The sequence below is a fragment of the Miscanthus floridulus genome, chromosome 8 (genome assembly GCF_019320115.1).
Source record: "Miscanthus floridulus cultivar M001 chromosome 8, ASM1932011v1, whole genome shotgun sequence".
Classification (NCBI taxonomy): Eukaryota; Viridiplantae; Streptophyta; class Magnoliopsida; order Poales; family Poaceae; genus Miscanthus; species Miscanthus floridulus.
The window spans coordinates 144,942,993-144,968,681 of record NC_089587.1 but is presented as its reverse complement, the minus strand read 5'-3'; the positions used below and the strand labels follow the sequence as shown (position 1 = coordinate 144,968,681).

Genomic DNA, 25,689 nt, shown 5'->3' with positions numbered 1-25,689 from the left:
TTCCAAACTGGAAGGTCGGATTGGGGGACATCGAGGGCGAGGAGTGGGGCAGCGCGCCAGATGGAGCTCTAGCGGCGGACAACTGCGCCAGAGTGATCTTGCGGGTGGTGGTGGTGCCGGCGCCTCTGGCGCTGCCAGCCGTGGCCGCCACGCCACCGCTACAGCGTAGGTGGACGAAGCTCTAGGTCTGGGTGGCGTAGCTATAGTGGAGGGGAGTGTCTGCGAGGGGGAGAACTTGGTGACAGACCGGTAAGGACGGCAAGCTCAACCGCTATGGAGGAGCGATGGCGGCGCTGCTATGGAGAATCGAGGGAGTCAGTCACGACGGCGGAGAAGCGACTAACGTGGGGGTTTCGATGGGCCGGCCTGCAGGCCTGTTCATTTGGTCATGCTTAGGTGGACAGTTTAAGTAAGACTGCAGTCGAGAACTAATGAAAACACTTGAGTAGCGCATTGGTAAGGCACTTTGAGTTTCTCCCTGCGCTCCCGGGTTCGAACCCAATGGGAGCCAATTTTTTTTGTTTTTCCCACATTTGTTGTGTTTATTATTTTTCTATGTCTCTATGTTTATTTTTTTGCTAGATTTTTAATTAATTATTAATATATTATTGCTTAATGATTTACCTCATTGATTTTCAAACATCTTATTACATTTTTTAGATATTATTGTACTTATTTGTTGAATGACTAAAGGATAAAAGCTTTAAGCTACCTTGTGACTAAGTGAGAGTTGTTCATGCATGTACAAGATGTATAGTACCATTTTGTCAAAAACATTTGAAACTTTAATGGGATGTTTATGGAGCCAAACAATGATGCTATGTGCATCTGTGCAATTGTTTGACCAAGTTTACCTATTATTGTAATTTTTTGTTGGATTAGTGAAGGATAAATGTTAAAATACCCTAACCTAGCTAAAAAATTATAAAAACTTACATGGACACCTCACTTTGGTGTATAACATTGACAAAAAAGTTTCAACTAATTCCAAGAAAGTGGTGATGCACATCCTCGCAAAGGCATACATGTCTAACATATAACCTAATAACTAAGCGAGAGTTGTTCATGATTGTACAAGATGTATAGTACCACCTTGTCAAAATCATTTGAAAATTTTATGGGATGTTTATGGAACCAAACTATGATGTTGTGTGCATCTGTGCGATTTTCTGACCAAGTTTCTATATTATTGTAATTTTTTGTTGGATTAGTGAAGGAATAAATGTTAAAATACCCTAAGCTAGCTAAAAAGATCTAAAGCCTTGCATGGACACCTCACTTTGGTGTATAATGATGACAAAAAAGTTTCAGCTAATTCTAACAAAGTGGTCAGGATCATCCTGACAAAGTCATACATGTCTAACATATATCCCTCTAACTAAGTGAGAGATGTTCATGCTTGTACGTGATGTATAGTACCACTTTGTCAAAATCCTTTGAAATTTTTATGTCATGATCATACACCAAAATAAGGTGTCCATGCAAGTTTTTAGAATTTTCTACATAACTTAAGGTATTGTAGCTTTTATCCTTTAGTTATTCAACAAATAACTAAGATAATAACTAAAAAATGTAATAAGAAGTTTCAAAATAAATTGGGTACCATAGGGTCTTCCGGGAGGGAAAAATGCCGCAAAAAAAATGTCGCAAAAAAAAAATGCCGCCTAAAACTGATTACCACTAATTTAGCCATTACCCCCACTCCCTCCTCACCCCCGGCCACTCATCCTCTCCCCCCACATTTCTCCAACCCTAGCCGCCACCGTAGGAACACAACTGCCGTCACCGAGGTGCTTCCTCGCCCACGAGCTGTGTCGTCGTGGACTAGGGGTCGCCCGCACCAGGTCCGCTTCCCCGTTGATGACCACCGCTGACGAGCACTAGGTCCGCCTGCACCAGGTCCGCTTCCCCATTGATGACCACCACCGACGAGCACCTGGTATACATCCGCAATGGTGGCAACCAGGGGTCAAGGTAGGAAGAGACCTGCACAACAAGATCAAGGTAACCATTTGGCTATAGATTGAGTTAGGCGTATGTGATTTATTTTGCTTTTTGTCTTCCTAGATTTTCCTGTGCAATTAGTAATGCATTGTGAACCCAATTTGTCTTCCCAGATTTTCCCAGATTTTCCTGTGCAGTTAGTAATTTAACTTTGAATGCGAACCCAGTTTGTCTCCACTCCATTTTAGTACAGTGATTTCTAATAACTATTCATAACGAATGTACTCAGATCTTGAAAGGCATGAAGAATAGTCATAAGTGATAATGCTGTATAATTTCTCTCACTCAAAAATTTGAATCATGTTCCTGTAGGTTCATCTCCTAGCTAGGGAGCCGTATATTTCTGGTTTCTTGAATCCTTGCACCTCTGCATTTGGAGCCTTTAGGAGGTGTTTTTGGTCCTATTTGCCTCCCCATTTTGGTTTTAGTAGTCTAAACTTTAGGAGCTGATCCTTAGAATTTGACCCAACAATCAACATATGTATCTAGAATTTTTGCCTGTCGTATCTTGATCTGTAAGATTAAGATTTGCTTCATCTGTATATCTGAATCATTTTTAGCTATTTTTGTAGTTTTGAGTATGTGGTCATTTCTTGCTAGATCATGGTTAAGCACCTAGAAATTTTTCTTAGTTTTTAATCAACTGTGTCAAAAGAATATTAGAATGGTTCTATTGCACAACTGATACACTATTTCATCTTAAACTCATATAGCAAAGAAACTTCTCATTTGTAAAATACATGATCCCACCTGATGCCTTTCCTTCCACTTGGGGAATAAATCCTTTTTTAGAATCAGAAATGTAGCAGAGTGCATGCAAGTGTGTTGATTGGAAAATAGTAGTTCAGCACAAGCTATCTTCAAATTTTTCACAGATTTTAGAGTAATTGTGCTTCAGTACACAAATACCTGTACCTCTTAGTTCTTTCTGACCTAATACTTTTTGCCTATAACCTATCACCTCTTATCCCTTAGCTCTTCAACAGGCACTACTAGCTCCTACCTCTTATCTATCTACCATCTAGTATTACTACCTCTTAGCTCTTAGTTCACTCCTTTTTATTTTCTAATAGACACAATTTGCTTGTTTTTGTAAGAATCTGAAAAAACTGATTATGAGAGACGCCGGGATGCACGCGTGGCGAACAATTTAAAGAAGATGCAAGATTTCGGCCTGAAAATCTATCTTTTCAATTTAATAACTCTGTATCACTATCTGCATCAAAGAAGGGGGGAAAATCAGCAAACAAGAAAAGAAATAATGAAGATTCAGATTCATCGGAGTATCTCCTTGAAGATGATGATCAAGGAGATAGTGATGATGATGACACTGAATCTGTTGAGCAGCCACAGCCCCTGGCAACTAAGGTGCTTCTTCTATCTTCAAAGTACTGGATGGGGAATATTTGCATTGCATTTGAGTGTTTTTAATCTGTTCTTCAATATATGCCTTTGCTTTTAGATGCATCTTGTTTCTTGCATACCTGTTCTTTAATATATGGTCTAGCTTACTGCTGCACATGACTTACTTGATTTTTTTATCCACAGTTTCTTGCAGGGTATAGTCGGAAAGTCCTAGCTTCAAAGAAGAAGAAGATAGGCCCCACCATGGCGCCAGGAGTTAGGGCTAGTAAGAGAGTGAGGGCATCTCAAGGATTATAGGTTCAGCCTCCTAAATCCCAAACAAGATCATCAAAAAGGCTTCTTATTATGGCGAGAGATGGCCAGAATGTAGAGGATCCTACCAATGGTCATGATGAAACACCACCACAAAGGTCTTATATAGATGCAGAGGAAGGCGATGGAGCTGGTGGTCAGGACAATACAGCTGCAGAGGAATTCAGTGGAGGTGGTGCTCAAGACAGTACAGGTGCTGATGAAGACAATGCAGCTGGAGAGGAAGACACTGAAGGAAAGTTGATGTTTCTTTGTCATTCTATTATGCCATCTAGTTTGCTGATCTGCATGAAACTAAAGCATTTAAATCCAAATTGTATTTTGTAGCTCCTTCACAGCGAGCCCCAAGGAGACCCAGGCCACCCACCAAGGGAGCACAGCTGGATAGGATGACTAAAGCTATGGGAAGGAGAATGCCCATAGCTGTTGCTGAAGGGAAAAGAAGGCCTCATGAACCTGTTCAAGCAGCCAAGTTTGCATCTGAGGCTGGTGTCATCATTAGGGATAAGGTCCCTATCCTAACTCATTGGAAAGATTACAAGAGAGATGATCGCTATTACAAAGACTTTGTGGGAAAGCTCTCTGTAAGTGCATTATTGTTTCTATGGTAAACTTGTATATCTGTTTAACCTGCATTGACTAACTAAATATGGAATTGTCATATGACTAGGGGCGCTTGGCCATTAACCCTGAAGACAAGCCAACAGAGGAAGCTTGCACTGATATGCTGCGCTCTGGGGTGTGTCAAATGCGTTATCGGCTGAAGAACAAATACTTCAATGGTAAACCTGCAAATGAGATTCCCACAACTTCTCCAGTTGCATGCATGTCTGATGCAGAGTGGAGGGTACTGGTTGCAAAGTGGTGTAATCCATAAAACATGGTATGGGTATCTTGTCATATATTCTTTCTCATTCAGTTTCCAAAGATCTTCTCATTTGGAACCTATGATCTCATCTGACATGTTCATTCTCTTGTAGGAATCATGTGAAAAGAACAAGCAAAATCGCAGTAAAGTCAAGTATCATCAGGCTACGGGTTCTCGTAGCTATGTGGCACACTTACATGCATATGTAAGTAAAGAGTACCTTATACATATTTGCACTAACCAACTTATTTTGCATTTTATCTGACAACTTTCCTGTAATTGATTATCTATGAAACAGAAAAAGAAGAAAAACAATACAGAACCAAGCATAGAACAAAATGAAGAACTTGATTTGGTGGAGGCCTTCAAGATCTGCCATACCAGCTCCAAAAATGGTCTCAGTGAACCAGCAAGAGAAGCACTTGTAAGTCCCGACATCTGTTTTGTTGTGCCATTTTGTTCATTAATTGGATAACATGTCCTATTTTAATCATTTTGTATTCTGTCTTTTGCTCAAAACTGGTCATAATCCAACATAGCTATATACTTGCTAAATAAGTTAAGTACTAACTGAAGGCTGTTCTTATTTCTGGGAACAATCTACATGCAGTCATAAATTCAGATTGCAGTCATTGATATACTAGATTAAAACTGTAATGTATCAAACAAGGAATGGCTGAATGGGTTATTATCTTGGATGGATATGAAAATGGAAGCAACCTAACTGCAGCCAAGTCTCTAAAGCCCATGCTTTTAGTTATTCTCATGTGCTTTATGTATGTGTATTATCTGCTAAACCAATCTGCTGAACAATCTGATAACTGTGCTCTGTTAATACTTGATAGATGTTGACTGGAAATGAGATTGCATTTAACTGAGAACAATCTGAACTAATTGTGTCCACATGCTAGGTGATTTCTGATTATTTCATTGTAGAGTAGCTGTGCTTTATGTCAGTAAGGACCAAACTACAGTTTACATAATGTTCCACATAACAAATCAGATAAATTGTACTACAGTCTGTCCATTTTGCTAGGTTTGCTTCTACCTCTCTCTAGTACACATCTTTCTATTTATATTTTTAAAAATACATCTTGTGTGATATTTGCACCTCAAATTAATGCAATAATGATCAACTAATAATGGGTCATTGCTGTTTCAGTCAAATATGGAAGCTTTGAGGGCAAAACCTGTTGCTGAAGGTGAGACAACAGTATCCATTGTGCAGGTTGTGTCCCAGGTGCTCTCCCAGAACAGCTCAAACCATTTCCTCAAGAGTGTTGGCATCAAACCAGTGGCATCCTCCAAATCATCATCATCAAATGAAAGCGAGCTTCAGGAAGAACTAGCAGCTGAAGCTAAGGCTGCTGTACAAGGTGAAATCGACGATCTCAAGAAGAGAAGTGAAGAAGCTGAGGAAAAGCTGGTGAGGACACAAAAGGAGATGGAGGAGTACAAGAAGCTGACAGAGATAAACACCAAGGCAATGGAGGAGAACAATGTGCTGCTCAAGCGTATCTTGGCCATCAACAATGGTTCTTCGACATGAGCGCTGCACATAGCTGCTGGTTGATGAAGCAAGGGGTCCGTGCTGGTGATTTTGCTTATGCAATAACCTATGTTGCTGTTGCTTGCCCACTTTTTAATAGTTGCTGTCATAACCTATGTGAACTGAGATGAAACTAGTACATGGAATATGATGTCTAGTGAGTTATATGTGAACCAAGTTTAGTATTGTTCATTAAGTTGATGGTACCTATGAATACTGGATCTGTTAAGTTGATGGTAATTGGAATACTGTGATCTGTTGTTCAGCATGTGCACCTGTGATGAATTTTGTTACCTTTTTGTGACGATTTTGTAGTCAATTCTATGACTATTTTGTAATCTATTCAGTGATGAATTTGTAATCACTTCAGTGATGAAAATGAGAGCCAATCACAGCAAGACACGTGGACTACTCATAGCATGCCCTGTGGCCCAATAAAAAGTGGACACATGCACATCCACATCACTGGCCATGTCAGCGGCCATGTAGTCAGACATGTCACCAGCCATGTGCCAAGCCACGTCACCTGAAACGTGGACGTGCCACATGGACAGGACGCGTCAGCTGCCAGCGTGGCAGACGCCATCTGGCCACCTAACAGACGGCAAGTTATGGCGAAAAAGGGGCTACATCAATGATGAAAATGCATCGTCATAGAAAGAATACTCTTCTATGACGAGGGCCATTTCATCATAGAAGGAACGCACATCTATGACAAAAATATACGTTTTGTCACGTTATCCAAAATATGATGCTCATTCAATGATGAAATCGATTTCATCACAATTTCATCATAAAATAATATATGTGACGATTTTGGTGTCTTCAGTGACGAAAGGAAAGCGTCATTGATGAACACATCCCTAGTAGTGGCCTAACCCACAACCGGGTGGGGCACAACCAACACAAGATGGGGATCCATAAGCCACGAGCAATCTACTAGAGTTGCCTTCCATGATCTCCCACGAGGAAGGCACAAGAACCCCTCACAATCCACCGATTGGAGCCGGAGACAAACACCACCCTCCATTGAATGATCCTCGCTACTCTAGGCTATCTAGGTGTCAGCAAACACCAAGAGTAACAAGCAAAATCCATAGTGAAACATAATCACCAAGTGCCTCTAGATGCAATCACTTAAGCAATGCACTTGGATGCTCTCTAATCTCACCAAATGATGAATCAATCAAGCAAGATGAGTTAGTGAGGATTGGCTAGGCTCACAAGGTTGTATTCTCACTAGAAATGGCCAAGAGAGTGAGCCATAGCCAACCAACCTCTATTTATAGAGGTCCAAATGAAATAGAGCCGTTGGCCCTCTCATTGTAAAGAATTTGGGGCAACCGGACCCAATGGTCCATAATTACCAAACACTCCCAGCTAGGGTTCGATCGTCATGATGCGCCACATGTCCCTGGCATTCAAAGACCATTGCTCAATCTAAACGGCTACCAGCCACATGCCAACGATCAAAAGATGACCGAACGCGCCTGAGGCTAGATCAGACACACTGACCCTACGTCTGGTACTCGTGCACCCGCGCTAGTGAGCCACAAGACCGGACCCACAAAAGATCGACTGGACTCACCCATGAGCAGAGTCCGATCGAGTCTAGTAAGCATCTAGAGAATATTTTTCATGACCAGACGCGTCAGGTCATAGGTGACCAGACTCACCCTGTGTCCGATCCTCTCTAGCTCAGGAACTCATGTTACATGTCACCATGATTGGACTCAAGAACAGTGTTCCCCCAGGGTCCTGTCACCATAAGACCGAGCCACGCCCTTCTATGTTGGGGTGACCAGACTCACCACAGCCGGGTCCAGTCATCCCAAGACCAGAGTTCGGTCACACCGAAACAACTCCTTTTCTTCTCAAACTTTGGCACCCTTGCTCACAAGTGCTAACCACAAAGTGTATCACCAATGTGCACGTGTGTTACCATTTTAGAAAGCATTTTCAAGGGTGTTAGCACACACTAGAATATAAATGCATATGCAATGAGTTAGAACATCTAGCGGCACTTTGATAACCACATTTCACGATGAGTTTCACCCCTCATAATAGTATGGCTATCTATCCTAAACTCACTCACACCCACTAGTTGTCTTGAGTGGCAAAACAAAATGCTACTATCAAATATACCTGTGCCTTGAGCCATTTTATTTTTCTCTTTCTTCTTTTCAAGTTTGGAGCTTGATCACAATCATCGCATGTCCACCAACATCACCATGGACTTCATCTTGCTCCATCACTTGGTGTGTACCAACCTATCTCATATTCACTTAGAGCCAAAGGTTAGTACCTAGGGTTTCATCAATTATCCAAATCCAAACTAGAGCTTTCAATTTCCTCTTTTTTGATAATTGATGACAACCCTTTCACAAAGATATGAATTGAAATCATTTTGAATCGATGTTGCATGCCCAAGCATTTTTACCATGTGTAAAGGATTTGGACAAGTTTTATGGACCTGAATTGGTAGCATTAGCTCCCCCTACATATGTGGTAAGAGTTTGGATTAGAAGCTTGCATATATGCATGGATAGTAAATGTGGGAGGGCAATATCTACCAAATGATGGTAAGGTGTAAGAGATGGACCTTTGAAGCATGATACCAATTAGAGTGCACCAATATACCATCCTTAGCACCATTGTTAGTTAGATAGCACTTGCAAAAGACAAACACTAGATACCTCATGAGATCAACATTATAAGCAAGGCTCTAGTACCACTTGTAAAAAAGCAAGGCATATCTAATTACCTTCCTATGCATGCTAGTTTTTCATTTCATCAATCAATTTTACAACTAGCATACACCACACAAGCAAGAATTTTCAATTTCAAACTTATGCTATGCAAGCAAACATATGTAATTGACATCCAAATGCAACATTCAAGTTTATGAGCTTGCTCCCCCTACTTGTGTGCTTCAAATTTTAATTTGATCCCCTTCCTTTGTCATTTCTCTATCTCTCCTCCTACCTTTGTGAACTATTTCTCCCCCTTTGTCATTAATGACCACAAAAGGTAAGCTCCAATTTTAGATAGGTTAGGGTGTATGTGAGGACCATTTTCCCAAAGTTGGTTCAATCTAGATCATTTACTAAAGAAATTTAACTCGGTTTGATCCAAGAACAAGCTTCTTCATACAACTTTCATTGGTTTTCTTGCCCATGTTGAGTTAAAGCCTTTTAGCTCATTAGCTAGGTCAAACACTAGGTTCACAAGCCCACAAACATGTCATATGCTACCACTAGATCAAGTCAATCGCATAAGCAATAGTGGTACCATACAAGCATCAAATTCATTTGTTTTTCATGAATGAGCCTAAGACATGTGAGGAATGACTAGATGCACTAATCAAGTACTTAGCAAAGGATGTATGCCATGCCAAACAATTTTACCCTACTTTGCTCGAAGGAGAGGCATGTCATATAAGTGGAGGTGCATCAATACATATTTGAGAAATCCAATATGTTCAACTCATTCTGTAGCTTGCAAAACTTCTTCTCATCAAATGGCTTGGTGAATATGTCAGCAAGTTGATCTTCGGCGCCTACACTCTCAATTGAAATGTCCCCTTTTTGTTGATGATCTCTAATGAAATGGTGGTAGACATCAATGTGCTTTGTTCTTGCATGTTGAACTGGATTGTTGGTGAGCTTGATAGCACTCTCATTGTCACATAGCAATGACACTTGTTTGAATCTTATTCCAAAGTCATTGAAGGTGGCCTTCATCCAAAGAATTTGTGCACAACAACTACCGGTGGATATGTATTCGACTTCGACGGTTAAAAGTGCAACACTATTTTGCTTCTTTGATGACCAAGATACAAGAGACCTTCCCAATAGTTGACATGTGCTTGATGTGCTCTTTCTCTCAACTTTGCATCCCGCATAATCGGAGTCTGAATAACCAATCAACTCAAATTTTGCTCCTTTGGGATACCACAATCCAACATTTTGTGTATGCTTCAAGTACCTCAATATTCTCTTTGTAGTCTTTAAATGACTTTCTCTTGGTGAGGCTTGAAATCTTGCACACATGCACACACTAAACATGACATCTGGCCTTGATGCGGTCACATAGAGTAGGCTTCCAATCATAGAATGATACAACTTTTGATCACCATGTTGCCACTTGCAACATTATCCAAATTGTCATTTGTTCCCATGGGTGTACTAATTGGCTTTGCTTCATCCATTTCAAACTTCTTGAGCATGTCTTTGATGTACTTGTCTTGACTCACAAATGTACCATTCTTCATTTGCTTGATTTGAAGACCAAGGAAGTAACTCAACTCTCCAATCATGGATATCTCAAATTCATTAGCCATCAACTTCTCAAACTCTTCACAAAAGTCTTGATTGGTTGATCCAAATATGATATCATCCACATAGATTTGCAACACAAACAAGTCATTTCTAATCTTCTTGGTGAAAAGTGCGGTGTCAACCTTTCCCATCTTGAATCCCTTTGAGAGTAGAAAGTCCCTCAACCTCTGATACCATGCTCTAGGTGCTTGTTTCAATCCATACAATGCCTTTCTTAGCTTATAAACATGGTTGGGCTTCTTGTCATCTTCAAAACCAGGTGGTTGCTCAACATAAACTAACTCATTGATATACACATTGAGAAATGCACTCTTCACATCCATCTGGTACATCTTGATGTTGTGGGTACACGTATAGGCTAGCAAGATTCTAATTGCTTCTAATCTAGCAACCAGGGCATATGTTTCTCTAAAGTCAAGATCTTCAACTTGAGTGTAACCTTGTGCTACCAATCTTGCTTTGTTCCTCACAACTATCCCATCTTGATCTTGCTTGTTTCTAAAGACCCATTTGGTTCCAATCACATTGTGGTTTTTTGGTCTCTCAACTAACTCCCATACTTGATTTCTAGTGAAGTTATTCAACTCTTCATGCATAACATTAACCCAATCAACATCCTTCAATGCTTTTTCTATCTTCTTTGGTTCATGTGATGAGACAAATGATAAATGCTCACAAAATGAAGCCAATCTTGATCTTGTTTGTACACCTCTAGAAATATCTCGAATTATAGTGTCTAATAGATGATCCCTTGCAACATTAGTTGGTTGGAGTATTGGAACTTGATTGCTTGCTCATTTGATTGATTCACTTGAGATGATGAACTAGCTTGTTGATCTTTCACATTGTCATGAGAGCCACTTGTACATGCTTGATTTGTATCAACTTGCACACTTGGTGAGGATAGCACTTGATTTCTATCAGCTTCTTCATCTATCACCTCTCTAGGTCTTAAGTCACCAACATCCATGTTTTTCATAGCATTTGACAATTGAATGCCTCTAACATCATCAAGATTCTCATCTTCATCTTAGAAACCCTTGGTTTCATCAAATTCAACATCATGAACTTCCTCAAGAGTGCCACTTGCCAAATTCCAAACTCTATATGCTTTGCTAGTGGTCGAATATCCAAGCAAGAATCCTTCATCACACTTTTTGTCAAACTTGCTCAACCTTGTACCTTTCTTCAAGATGTACCATTTGCAACCAAAAACCAAAAAAATGCAATGTTGGGCTTTCTACCATTCAAGAGCTCATAAGGTGTCTTCTCCATCATTGGGTGACAATAGAGGCAGTTGCTACAATAGCAAGCCGTGTTGATTGCTTCAGCCTAAAAAGATTGACTTACATTGTACTCACTAAGCATAGACCTTGCCATATCAATAAGTGTTCTATTCTTCCTCTCAACAAGGCCATTTGATTGTGGAGTGTACGTGGCTAAGAATTGATGTCTAATTCCAAAGTCATCACATAAATAATTAATTCTAGTGTCCTTGAACTCAATACCATTGTCACTTCTAACTCTCTTTATGGTTGTTTCAAACTCATTGTAAGTGCCCTTGACAAATGATTTGAATGTAGCAAACACATCACTCTTGTCCACTAAAAAGAATACCCAAGTGTATCTAGTATAGTCACCCACTATTACAAAACCATATTTGTTTCCACCGATGCTAGTGTATTGAGTTAGCCCAAACAATTCTATGTGTAATAACTCAAATGCTTCGCTAGTACTCATTATGCTCTTGTTAGGATGGGTGTTTCCAACTTGTTTTCCAGCTTGACAAGAGCTACAAAGCTTATCCTTCTCAAATACCACATCTTTCAAGCTTCTAATTAGATCATGCTTAATCAATCTATTCAATTGTTTCATTCCAACATGACTAAGCCTTCTATGCCGTAACTAACCCATGCTAGATTTAGTGAACAAGCATGTTGACAATTGAGTTCCACTAGCATTGAAATCACCCAAGTATATATTCTCATATCTAAAGCCTTTGAAGATCAAATTAGAGCCATCTACACTTATAATCTCTACATCATCTACTCCAAATATGCTCTTGAATCCAAGATCACACAATTGAGCCATGGATAACAAATTGAAGTTCAAGCTTTCTACTAGCAGCACATTGGAAATACTCATGTCATTGGATATTGCAATCTTACCATGCCCCTTGACCTTGGCTTTGCCATTATCACCAAATGTTATACTATCAAGCCCATTGCTATCATTATATTGGTGTTGATTGAATTGAACATTCTTGCATCACCAGTCATGTGTTGAGTGCACCCACTATCAAGAACCCAATGCCTTCCTTTGGCTTTCTAATTGACCTATAAAAGAAGATCAATTTTTTTAGGTACCCAAACTTGCTTGGGTCCTTGAAGGTTAGTGACCAAGCTTTTTGGCACCCAAATGGCTTTCTTCTTTGAGCCCATAATTGGTGTACTGATAACCTTAGCATGCACCCCATTAACACCCTTGATAAGCATGTAACAAGAATCAAACTTAATTGAGAATACATTAGTTAGTTAGTTGTTGTTCTTGCAATATTGCTCTACATGCCCAACTTGCTTGCATCTATTGCAAAATTGACCATTGTCTCTCACAAAGCTAGCTTTGGGGGTTTGCAAAGGTTGCCTTGCCTTTCTTGGGTGTCTAGCCCAATCCCTCTTTATTGAGAGAAAACCTTTGGCTACCCAAGCACTTTAGAAAGCAGGCCTCACCACCATAGGCATTGCCTAAGGCACGAGTGAGCTCATTGACCCCCCTTCTTGAGGGTCTCATTCTAAACCATTAGTGAGGCATCACAAGTAAAACCATCACTACTAGATCGGGTAGAAGTGGATGTTCTACAAGAAGGGTTAGTGAGAGCAACAACAATAGGCTTGTAGAAAGATTCATCAATAATATCACAAGTCAAGCCTACGTCACATGTTATAACATGCTCCTTCTCATTTTGCTCAAGAAGAGTGGAATGAGCCTTTTTAAGCTTCTTGTGAGCCTTGCCAAGCTTCTCATGGGCTTCCTCTAGCCTCTCATGAGTAGCATTGAGCTCATCAAAGGCTTGCTTAAGGGCTTTAAGCTCCTTACTCAAGTATTTGCATTCCCTTCTCTTAATATCAAAATGAGTATTAGCATCTTCTAACATGTCAAAGAGCTCATCCTTGGATGGTTCATCCTCATCATCTCTCTCACTATTGCTCTCATCACACTCATCTTTGGATTTTACCTTAGTGGCCTTAGCCATGAAGCATGTTGATGGAGTGTCGAAGAGAGAAGACTTCTCATTGATAGCATTACTTGCAAGAGCCTTCTTCTTGCTAGACTTATTATCATCATCACTATCATCATCATCACTTGAGGATGCATCACTATCCCAAGTGACCACATATGAGCCTCCCTTCTTCTTCTTCTTCTTGAAGGTCATCTTTCTCTCCTTCTTCTCTTTCTTTTTCTTCTTTTTGCTCTTCTTATTCTCATCATCATTGTCACTATTGTAGGGGCAATCGGCAATGAGATGATCCTTGCTATTGCACTTGAAGCACCTCCTTGGTTCATCCTTGCTCTTGGATGATGACTTCTTCCTTCTAGCATGATAGCCCTTCTTCATCATGAACTTGCCAAATCTCTTCACAAAGAGAGCCATCTTCTCATCATCATCTTCCCATGAACTAGAGCTTTCATCTTCACTTGATGTGTCTTGATTTGCTTTGCCCTTGGATGATGATGTGGCCTTGAATGCCACACTCTTCTTCTTCTCATCTTTCTTCTCATTCTTCTTCTCTTCTTTCTCATTGTCATCTCTATATGTGTCATCGGTCATCACATCTAGATGAAATCACCAAGAGTAACAAGTGAAATCCTTAGTGAAACACAATCACCAAGTGCCTCTAGATGCAATCACTTAAGCAATGCTCTTGGATGCTCTCCAATCTGACCAAATGATGAATCAATCAAGCAAGATGAGTTAGAGAGGATTGGCTAGGCTCACAAGGTTGTATTCTCAATACAAATGACCAAGAGAGTGAGCGATGGCCAGCCAACCTCTATTTATAGAGGTCCAAATGAAATAGAGCCATTGGCCCCTTACTGCACAGAATTTGGGGTGACCAGATCTGATGGTCCATAATGACCAGATGCTCCCAGCCAAGGTCTGATCGTCATGATGCGGCCATGTGTCCCCTGCATTTGAAGACCACTGCTCAATCTCAATGGCTACCAACCATGCACCAACGGTCAAAAGATGACCGAATGCGCCTGAGGCAGGATCGAACATGCCGAGCCTATGTCCAATCCTCGCGCGCTCATGCCAGCGAGCCATAAGACCGAACCCACAGAAGATCGACCGAACTCACCTATGAGCAGATTGAGTCTAGTAAGCATCCAGAGAAGATTTTTCATGATCGAACGCATCAGGGCATAGGTGACCGGACTCACCGTTCGTCCGGTCCTCTCTAGCTCAGGAACTCATGTGCCATGTCACCATGACTAGACTTGGGAACAGTGTTCCGCTAGGGTCTAGTCATCTTAGCCTTTAGGGTCCGGTCATAAGACCGAGCTGGGTCCTTCTCTATTGGGGTGACCGGACTCACCACAATCGGGCCCGGTCATCGTGAGACCAGAGTCTAGTCACACCAAAACAGCTCCTTTTCTTCTCAAACTTCACCAACCTTGCTCACAAGTGCTAACCACAAAGTGTATCACCAATGTGCACGTGTGTTAGCATTTTCACAAAGCATTTTCAAGGATGTTAGCACATACTAGTTTCTAAATGCATATGCAATGAGTTAGAACATCTTGTGGCACTTTGATAACCACATTTCACGACAAGTTTCACCTCTCTTAATAATACAACTATCTATCCTAAACCCACTCACACCCACTTGGTGTCTTGAGTGGCAAAACAAAATGCTCCTGTCAAATATACCTTTGCCTTGAGTCATTTTGTTTTTCTCTTTCTTCTTTTCAAGTTTGGAGCTTGATCACCATCATCACATGTCCACCAACATCACCATGAACTTCATCTTGCTCCATCACTTGGTGTGTACCAACCTATCTCATATTTACTTAGAGCCAAAGGTTAGTACCTATTCATCAATTATCCAAAACCAAACAAGAGCTTTCACGGGGCCTGCTCCTCTAGCTACAGTGGCGCGCGGGGCGGGCCTACTCCCTGGACAGCAGCGGCTTACAGGGCAGGGACTGCTCCCCTAGCGGCGGCACGAGGCCCCCGTTCAGGCCCGATTAGGGCTGGGCTGCTAGCTTTTTCTTTTTTTTTGTTTTTCTGATTAACCGAGACAGGCAAAGCAATCGTCTCCGTAGGTCTCCATTAACGGAGGCCTTTGATTGGAGGCGGTTGGGATGCCCGCATCGGTTAACCATTTTTCCATGCCTCCATTAAGTTTTTTGTTGTAGTATAGGGTTGGCTAACTTTATAGTTTGATTTTGGTGAAGCTATAAAAGTTGATTTAATTTTGAATGTAGAGAGTACATGAGAATTAACGGATTGAAGTAGATTTGTGGACTTTGATTTTTTTATGTATTGGAAAAGACAACTCATTTGTTTGTGAGTAGTATCATTTATTAAGCAAAGACAAGTAGGAGTAAAACATGCAGAGAAGTTCTAACCGAATTACATTCAGAAAAAGGGCCGAAACAGCCACATTTAGAATCCGAAGACAAAGAAGCAGTGATGAGGACATCCGAGCCATATGCAAGCCGAGTGCATCGGTTACGCTGGCTGCATCACTTACACCACCGATTATGCCAATGGTTACACCAAGATCAACTCAAGTTCCACATCAAGAAACAAGTGGAAGACCGGTTACGTCAAGCCAACCATTGGATACACCCACACAAGTGTATAAAGGACCGATGACGCAAAGTCGTGCAAAGAAACTACTACAAGAGGTGAACTCTTTCCTTACCAAATATGAATTTATTAAAAATGAGAATTTTATACTACCTAAATGTTCTACATATGTTTTACTAAGGTTTACACAAGAAGGGGGCACTGCTGGACCAAAGGAGGTCAGTCACACCAAGGACAAAATGGTCGGTGCATGGAAGCTGAACTAACACACTACATGCTGACAGAAGACTTAAGTTCCAAGAGCAGCACACACCAACTGATGAAGATTCACCATTCAAGATACATATGGACAGAAAGATAATCAAGTCTACTTTCACCTCCAATAAACAGCTCATCCTTTTGACTTTCCATTAAGGAGTTATGTCCAATTTAGTGAAGATTGCTTCGAAGGCTGAAGGACACACGAGGCTTCTCGGGGACCCCTTGTTTCCACCCTTTCACCTCCCCAATCATAGAAGAAACTCATCAGACATTCATACCTATCTAGGAGGGTGTTCTTAGTTAAATACCTGTTGTATCCAAGCCAGAGATAGACTTATTGGGATTGAAGAAAACCCATCTTATGGTGTTCTAGCCAAGAGCTGAGTGACCTCCCCCAAATTTCTTACGAGTTCTTCATAGGCTTGTGAGAGACCGTTTTGCCGGTATACGCGAAGGTTCCTCAGGGACCCCCTAATTCCTGCTCTAGGATTTTGGTCCTTTTGTGTGGGTTAGTTCTGGATTGTGGTTTTGCGGTTGTTCGGAGATCGAGTCGAAATCCTTCAAGGTTTCGGTGCCTCTCTCCCCATCGCTTGGCTTCATCGAACCTTGGCCAGGTCTAAAGCTGCTGGTTTGTGTTCCTGAGTTTGTGGAGATCGAGTCGGGTCTAAGGATTCAGTGCCTCTCTTCCCATCTCTTGGCCTCACCCCAACCTTTGTCAGGTATAAGGCTATTTACCTCACTGAATTTTCAGCAAATTATTCCTTGTTCGTACCTACTGCCGTGAAGATCGGACCTTCCCTCGGGTTTGTCCCTATCATTTGGTATCAGATTTCAGGTTGCCACAGTAGGTAACACCCTATATCATCCATTAGTTTATCACTTTTTTTACTGTTTCCATCTTGTGTTTACCCATAGTCCACACAAAGCCAAAAAAAGAACCCAAAACTTTGTGTAGTACTGTTGATCTTGTGTTGTTTCCATCTTTTGTTGGTCCCATCTCTGTCTACAACATGTTAACTCTTTTCTGCACCCTTGTGTTTGTTGTGAAAAAAGAAAACCTGAGCAAAGCTCAAAAGAAAAAGGTTATAAAAAAAGAAACAAGAAGAGAGAAAAAAGAAAGCAAGAAAGAAAGAACAAAGGGTTGCATCGTTGTGTCTTTGTTTCAAACTTTCAGATCATGCCAACAACATTTAGACATTTTTTTTGGTAGTTTACAACACTTGATTTTCAGTACTACAAGCCCACCTTGTTCAGCCACCTATAGCTCCACCAAATCCGAAGCCGGGTCTTTCGATTTGTAATCCTTTTGACCTCTTAATCACATCCGTGGTACTTCTACACTAGCACACCCACAGCCTTTGAGAACGCATAAGAACTTTGGTGAGTAAGAGGTGAGGTTGTGAGTTTCCAGAAATATTACATATTCCACTTTCTAGCATAAGTGCTAACATGGCAGGATCTGATGATTCAAGTGTTCGTGGAGGTCGCCATAGAGATGAAGAACCCCCTGTTGCTTGGGCTGAGTTACGCCAAATGGCAAACTCGCTCTTGGAGGCAATGGAGAGGATGCTCAATGACCGTCTTCCTGCAGCGGGTGGTCAAGGTTCACACCATCAACATCAATACAATCACCGTGAAGAATTTGGTGATGAAAATTCTGGTTTTGGGAATGGTTTCCGTGACCATTTTAGAGATGGTCGTGGCGGTCATTGTGGTGGTAGGCATGCTGATTATGATGATCAGCATGGAGGAGGACATGGATCTGGTCATCATGTGCACTTTGATGATGAAGAGGAAATTCATAATGATTCTAATGAAGGATTTGATGATAATGAAAACCCTTTTGCTGGCCACAGGCGGTTTGGACAACGGCAACATCACCGTCGAGGTGCTGGTCATGATGGAAGACAGCATCATGGTTGTCACAATAGGGATGATCTGAACAACATTGCTCGAGTCAAGTTGAGTGTCCCTAAATTCAGTGGAAGAGAAGATGCGGATACATATCTTGAGTGGGAAGAGCAACGTGATCAGATTTTGAGTGCATAATATCTCTAGTTACAGGTGTGTCAATCTTGCTTTAGTTGAGTTCTCTGGTTATGCTCTCACTTGTGGGAATCAAATACAAGAGAATCAACTTGTGTTGGGGCATGAATATATCAATACATGGGAAGAGATGAAGCAAGTGATGAGATGACGTTTTGTGCCATCAAGCTATCAGCGTGATCTTCACAATAGATTGCAGAATTTACAGCAAGGAACAAAGTCCATCGATGAGTATTATAAGCAGATGGAGTTACTCTTGGTTCATTCTGGGATTAGAGAGGATGGTGAATCTAAAATGGCCAGATTTTTGCATGGCCTTAATGATGAAATTTCAGGATTTGTTGAAATGTTCCCTTACAACAATTTGCAAGACCTTGTTGATCAAGCTATGCGTACAAAAAGGAAAATTTAGTGTGAGAAGCATGGAAGATCCTTTTCATCTATCCCATGGAGGCCACAACAACCAAATACATCTTTCTCTCGAGGTCGTTCTCAGGGTGCCGCAACAAGTAATTCCATGTCTCATCCTCCTTCTAAGGGAGCACCGTTTTTGGCTTCTTCACCTACTGTCGGATACCTGTACCTGGGTATCCGAACCAAAGGATTAAGGAGTGCCACGTCGCCTCATCCGATGGTTAAGGATGCAACTACGACCTCGTCCGACTCTAAGGGCGAGTTCTCCGCCTCGTCCGACCCCTAGGGGTTGGGCCATGCCTCGTCCAACTCCGAGGGCAAGGTTTCCACCTCGTCTGACCCCAAGGGACTAGGCCACACCTCATCCAACTCTGAGGGCAAGGTTTCTGCCTCGTCCGACTCTAAGGCGTGGGCTCTAACTCGTTCGGTCCCACGGGGAGGTTTCTGCCTCGTCCGACCCCCAGTGGCCGGGCCACGCCTCGTTCAACTTTGAGGGCAAGGTTTCCACCTCATCCAACCCCAAGGCATGGTCTCCGACTTGTCCGTGATGAGGACATCACTCCTTCGGATGTACCCGCTGATCCTCCAACCGTCATGCAAGGTCCAATGACCCAGGCTCAAATGCATCAACTCAATTTAGAGGTGAGCTCGTTCTTAAGCGATCCTTTTCATACTTTTGAGAATAGACTACTACCTAATGATGTTATCTTGCTTAGGAACATTGGAGAGGGTCATGAGGGACTTAGAGGATGTGGTGGAGGCGATGATGACCAGCAAGGACGTCCAACAGAAACCGGAGGCCCAATCCAACATGATTTCGAGTCTATCTTGGCCTCCAGGACCAGTCTGCCTTAAACTGGTCACCCTGGACGTATCTGGACTCTGTTTTCGATGATCCACATATGGTTGGATAGCTAATTTGATAAGGAAGCCAATCCAAGTGGTATCACATCAAAAGGCCTTCAGAGTCAATAGGAATCATTGAAACAAGTTAGCATCCAGAATCTGTCAGGGTGCTGCGACACCGTATTTTGGTCCGTTGGACCGTGTATCGTGTTTGGTCCCATTAGGGGGCATGTCTAGGGTAGGTGATGACCCTAAGACCTTTATAATCATATGCCACCACTGTCATTAGGTTTTGGGTTTTGCTTAGATTAATCTGTCAAGATCAGTTTTGCCATTCATCGGTTTGTGAGACCCCAACTTCGTAAGATTAATCATTCATCTGCAATTTGGTTGCTTTCTTTCTTGTTCTTGCTTGTGTTCTTCATTGCGTAGGCAGGGATTAACCTTCTTGGTGAGGTCAACCAGATTCGTGTCTTGGTTGATAACTAGAGGAGTTGTGGTGCTAAGATTGCAGGTTTGATCTTTCGATCTAAAGCCAGATCGGTGTGTCATTCTCCACCACAACGATAGTTACCTCTACCTGACGGAAGATCGGGATCCCCATTCCCATTAAGTGGTAATCAGAGCTAAGGTATACCATCAGGTTCACATTTATCCTCTAGTTTTGAGTGTTTCGTATTCATCCCATAGTCCAGTGCCATACTTGTTTTTTTCCTGTCCTAGAACCTTCCATGCCATAGCCTTTGCATATTTCAGTTTCAGAGTCTGTCGTGTTGAGTTTGTGTCCTAGTCAAGGTCTTGTTGCTGGTTAGGTCATGTTAGAGTCTAGTTCGTGTGTTTTCCTCCGTCGTTTCCATCAAATCTTTGCTTTGGTGACCAATTTTGCGCACATTGTTCCCGTTTTGTCCTCTAATTTGGAGCCAATTCTTAAAACTGGTCTAGTTTTCGCATATGAACTCAGATTTTGACGTTCCATATATCAAAATCGATTAGAAATTTTTTTTGGATCCGTCCATCTCCACCTTGTTGGGGTTAGAGAATTTTAATTTGGTCAAAAACTAGTTACTAGATCCTCTTTTCATGGTCACAAGCTTTTTGTCGTTTTTGAGCACATCTTCTAAAATTTTCACAGGCCACATCTTTCACTTTTTAGGCACATATTTTCTGTGGTTACTTTTTTTGTGCTCCTAAGTGAAGGAAAAATATCAAAAAAATAAAAAGAAAAAGTTGAAATTTCCTAAAAAAACAACGACAACCCAAAAAATAGATAAAAGAGATGGGCAAAAGAGGAATAGTATCTAGAGGAGCACATAGAGAAGGCCAAAGTGAGTTGTGTTAGCGTGTGTCGATGAAATATGGTCGGCAGTCTACCTAGGGGTATACCCAAGGTAGTAGATTATCGGCAGACAGATGTGCAAGCTACAAACAAGATGGTGACGCAAGACATACATGAGGTTTTATCCAGGTTCGGCCACCGTGAAGGCGTAATACCTATGTCCTGCGTCTGATTGTATTGTTGTATGTCAATGAGAGATGTTTTTGAGAGGGGTCCCCTGCCTGCCTTATATAGTCTAGGGGTAGGGTTACAGATCTAGAAACTAATCCTAACCAGTTACAATTGCCATAGGTGGCCGGATAAGGATTTCTATTCTAACCGACCAGGATCTTGCTTGATCTCTAAGTCTGTCTTGATTCCTTGCGTGGGACAATGAGCAGATTGGCTAGGCCACACATCGTCTTCTAGTGGGCTAGACCCCCTAGTCTGGGTCGGCCTAAGCCTAGCCGTAAGGATATAGGGGTTAATACCCCCACAGCTAGTCCCCAAGCACCATGTATTATGCTATGACACGTCGTTCGATCTCCTTCGGCTAATGCGATCCATCTTCATGTCATCTCCAACTGGTTGAAACATTCACCAAGCGAATGTGCCAGTATTCTGGTCAGAACAGAGAGCAGTAGACCACGATTATAGCTGAAGATTTCGGTTGTCCAAAGAATGCATGGTGCTCTAAAGAAAAAAGAAAAAGATTTCTTTCCTGATCAAGTGTGCCCACTTGTATTTTTGAAAAGAAATGTAAGTAACCCTTGTATAATAGTAGTTATAGCCAACAGTTAGAGCGTAGGGGTCGATAAAATAAGCACATTCACTGCAAGGTGAAGTGTGCCCACTTAGTCCCTGAGCCTGGTAGTAGGTGACGCAGACACGTGGTGCCATGGTCTAAAAAGAATTCCCAATTAAGTTGAGAATCCAATCGTCGTACAAGCGATACGAGATGCACCGGCAGGTGCATCGTACCGATGTAGTCCTCGAGCTTGCTGGAAGGCGAGGTATCAGCCTTGTAGCAAGGTCTAAGTTAGAAAAAATAAATGCCTCTCAACTATATGCGAGTACTAATCACATGTAACCGAGGAGAGCGGTCTCCGAGCAATGGTCGGAGAATGGTTGGTGCAGTCCTCGAGCGAAGCACAGGTAAACGATGAATCCCCGAGAATAATCGTAGTCAGTTTAGTCCCCGTGCATGAGGGCGATCGAGACAGTTCTGAGCACGAGAGTGGTCGAAACAGTCCCCGAGCACGATGCTGGTCTAGACAGTCCTCGAGCACGATGGTGGTCTGGACAGTCCTCGAGCACGATGGTGGTCTGGACAGTCCCCGAGCACAATGGTGGTCTGGACAGTCCCCGAGCGCGATGGTGATCGGGATAATCCCCAAGCACAAAAAGTATGGCAAAAAACCATATGCCGCTTGTACCATTATTTCATGTATTTATTTATTTATTTGCTCTGACAAGTCCAGTCTGACACGTCTGGTCAAAGAAGTAGACGGGTATAGCACGTCATACTACCTTTTTGTCTTGTCAAGCAAACAGTTGCGTGGCACCTGTCAGTAGGTGCGTCAACGTGGGCCCTCCCACACTGGCAATGAAGAAGCGCATATATTGGCATAGATCTCGAGGCTATGAAAACAACCATCTACGACACGTGTGCACATCTCCCAAGAATCTCGGAAAGACAAAATGGCATAACTCTTGGGTTAAATACAGTATAGGATAGGTGAGTTACTATTTACTGAACCCCATTGCCATTCACAACCGCAGCTTTCTTCTTCCTCTCGCCAACCCTAATACATCCAAAATCACCACCAACCAATCCGCCGCCATTTCCCCATTCACCAGCAAGGCCAGAGTCATGGCGAAAAGTGATGCGCAGAAGAAAGCAGGGGTCATGGCGAAGGAATGGTGGAAATCGAAAAGCAACGAGCAGACCATTGAAGACCTCGTCACCATGGGGGTACTCCACAACAAGGAGCTCGTAGGATGGCATGCGCCGGAGGGCGAGGGGTACCCCGATCCACAACCAGGTGAGATCGTGGTGTTCGAGGACTTCTTTAAAGGGGGATTTGGGGTTCTGGTACATCTGTTTCTTCAAGGGCTCTGTCTTTACTATGAGATTAGGATTTGCAATCTGCATCCCAACTCGATCCTCCTTGTCTCCACCTTTATACATCTCTGTGAAGCATATGGCGGCTTCTAGCCCCATTTTGATTTTTTTTGCCATCTTTTCTGCCTGTGGAAGAAAGGAAGCGGTGGTTTGAAGATAGCCGAAGGTGTGTACCTCAACCTCCATGACAGCATGAAAGCCCAGTACCTACACTGCCCATGGAACACATTGCTCGATGACTGGTACAAGAAATGGTTCTACATCCACAAAGAGCCGAACATGATCATGCTGTGCGACATGGGCTACATTCTAGAGAAGAGGACAAGCTGGTCAAAGAAGCCTAAGCATCTAGAACAGATTCTAGAAATATTTGGAATGATCCCATGGAAAAAACTAGATGGTCTGAGCGTGGTCGGGAGCTTCATTAGTCGATGGATCCAGCCCTACCAGAGGAGGGTACATCTTGGCTATGAGTATCAAGGTAGCGCGGACCCGACGAGGATGAGGCAGGATGCGCTTGACAAAATCGAAGTCAAAGCCAGAATTGGCGAGCTATTTAACTTAGCAGATCCAAATTATGCCAAATTGAGTGACATCAAGCACGCTTTCAAGCTTGCCCGACCTCCCCCAAAGGTAACTCGTATTACCTTGTACCCATAGTCTTATATTGTGGTAGGATAAGTGGAAACTTACTGTGTTCACTCCCTTTTGTTACCCAGGTTAATGGTCAGGATAGAGCGACAGTGTTTGTGTCGCCACCCCCTGGAGTAGAGTGGCCACAAAGAGCTAATCCCACCACCCAGACCAGCGTCAAGATCGAGGATGAGGACATCGACTGGGCGGTGCTCGGAGCGGGAGAGAAGGTAGCGGCTAAAGCCGCTGGTAAAAGGCCGGCAACCCCCAAACAGCCGAAGAAGAGATTAGTAACCACCCTGCTCACCGGGGGGGGCACTAATTATCAATGAGCCTGAGGGGGACCCGAAGGAGAGCGCAGCCGGCAAGCGTCGATAGGCGATTTTGCCTAGCTGGACGATGGCGCAGAGGAGGGAGAAGATGCAGATGCCTTTCAACTTGTCCCTTAGAAAAGGAGGAAACAACTGGAGTTGATGGAGCAAGGAACGCGGCCGGTGACGGAAGCGACAACTCAACCGAACACACCACCGACCACTGCAGCGCGAAGGACAAGCGGTGGAGGAGTCGAGGACCAAGGCCCAGCGACAGTGCTGGATGTAGAGGGAGACTAGGAGTCACCCGCACAGCACGTGGAGCAAGTACGGCCAAAGAGACACACCTTCTCCACATCATTCCATGCTTCCAACATGTAAGTATTTGTAATCTTAATATAAATTAGCAATTTGCATTTAATATGATTGCCTTATGAACTTATCTAAGATGTACTAGCTCAGCATCCACCGAAAGTCCGGACCAGCTAGCCAGAAGTGGCATGGCGCCACCAATAAGTGTAGAGCAGACTGCCCAGTAGCCGACCACCGAGGAACCCATAGTAAAAGATCCATCGGGGCCTCAGCAAGCAAGCAGTCAGACAACAGTCCCCAAATAGGTGGTTGAGGGAACAGCCGAGCTGGGCATGAGTGCTCCTAGCGCTAAAATTGCTGAGGGCAACACCTCAGCGTCGAGGGTAATAGGGCAGACCGAGGAGCAGTGGCCGGAGGTGAGAGCACAGACCATGTTTATTGATGCTGCAGCCCGTGGGAAGGCTGTGGTGATCATAGATGCTGCTGACGCTGGACTAGCACTAGTACCCGAAGAAGGGCCCAAAGAGGACGAGGTTGAGGAGGTCCTAGGCCATCCGCAAGACAAGAGACAACATGTTTATGTGTCGCATTGGCGGAACGACCAATGGGTTGTCCATGAGGAAATCCCAGAGGTCGAAGAAACCAAGAAAGTTGAACGGGCAGTGAAGTGGCTTGTTACGGAAGTGCAGGTAAGCTTCGCTTCACCCGTTGGTCTTGTGGATTAGTCATAGTTGTCTTACTTAGCCATATGCACTCAGGACTTAATGAAGACCACAAGGTACCACAAGAGATGCTTCGACCAGATCGAGGGGATCGCTGCAAACAACAAGGAGCTGACAGCGGAGGTGGAATGCTTGCGCCGGCGACTTGAAGCCGCCAATCATGAAAAGATGGTGCAAGAGTCCTAGAACTAGAACCTGGTCGTCCATCTCAATAATAAAGAGCGGGAAAGAAAAAGTAAGTAGCCATTTTATCATACCGACTACTGAGAAGTGCTGTTGCGTTGTTGGTAGTAACAGTTGTAGTGCAGGCTTAGAAGCTAAAATGATCCGTCTCCGAGAGGAGAACAGTCGTGTGGTCGTGGAGTGTGATCGCTTAAATGAGGACAACAGAAAACTAGCGCAAGACCAGTCATAGCTTCGGGACCACATGACCAAGATGACAGAGGAG

General features: G+C 42.9%; 1 pseudogene; it reads left to right on the top strand.

Moving 5' to 3' along the window:
• The first annotated feature begins 4,070 nt into the window (after positions 1-4,070).
• LOC136473616 (uncharacterized) lies at positions 4,071-6,098 on the top strand (annotated as a pseudogene).
• The last annotated feature ends 19,591 nt before the right edge of the window (positions 6,099-25,689 follow it).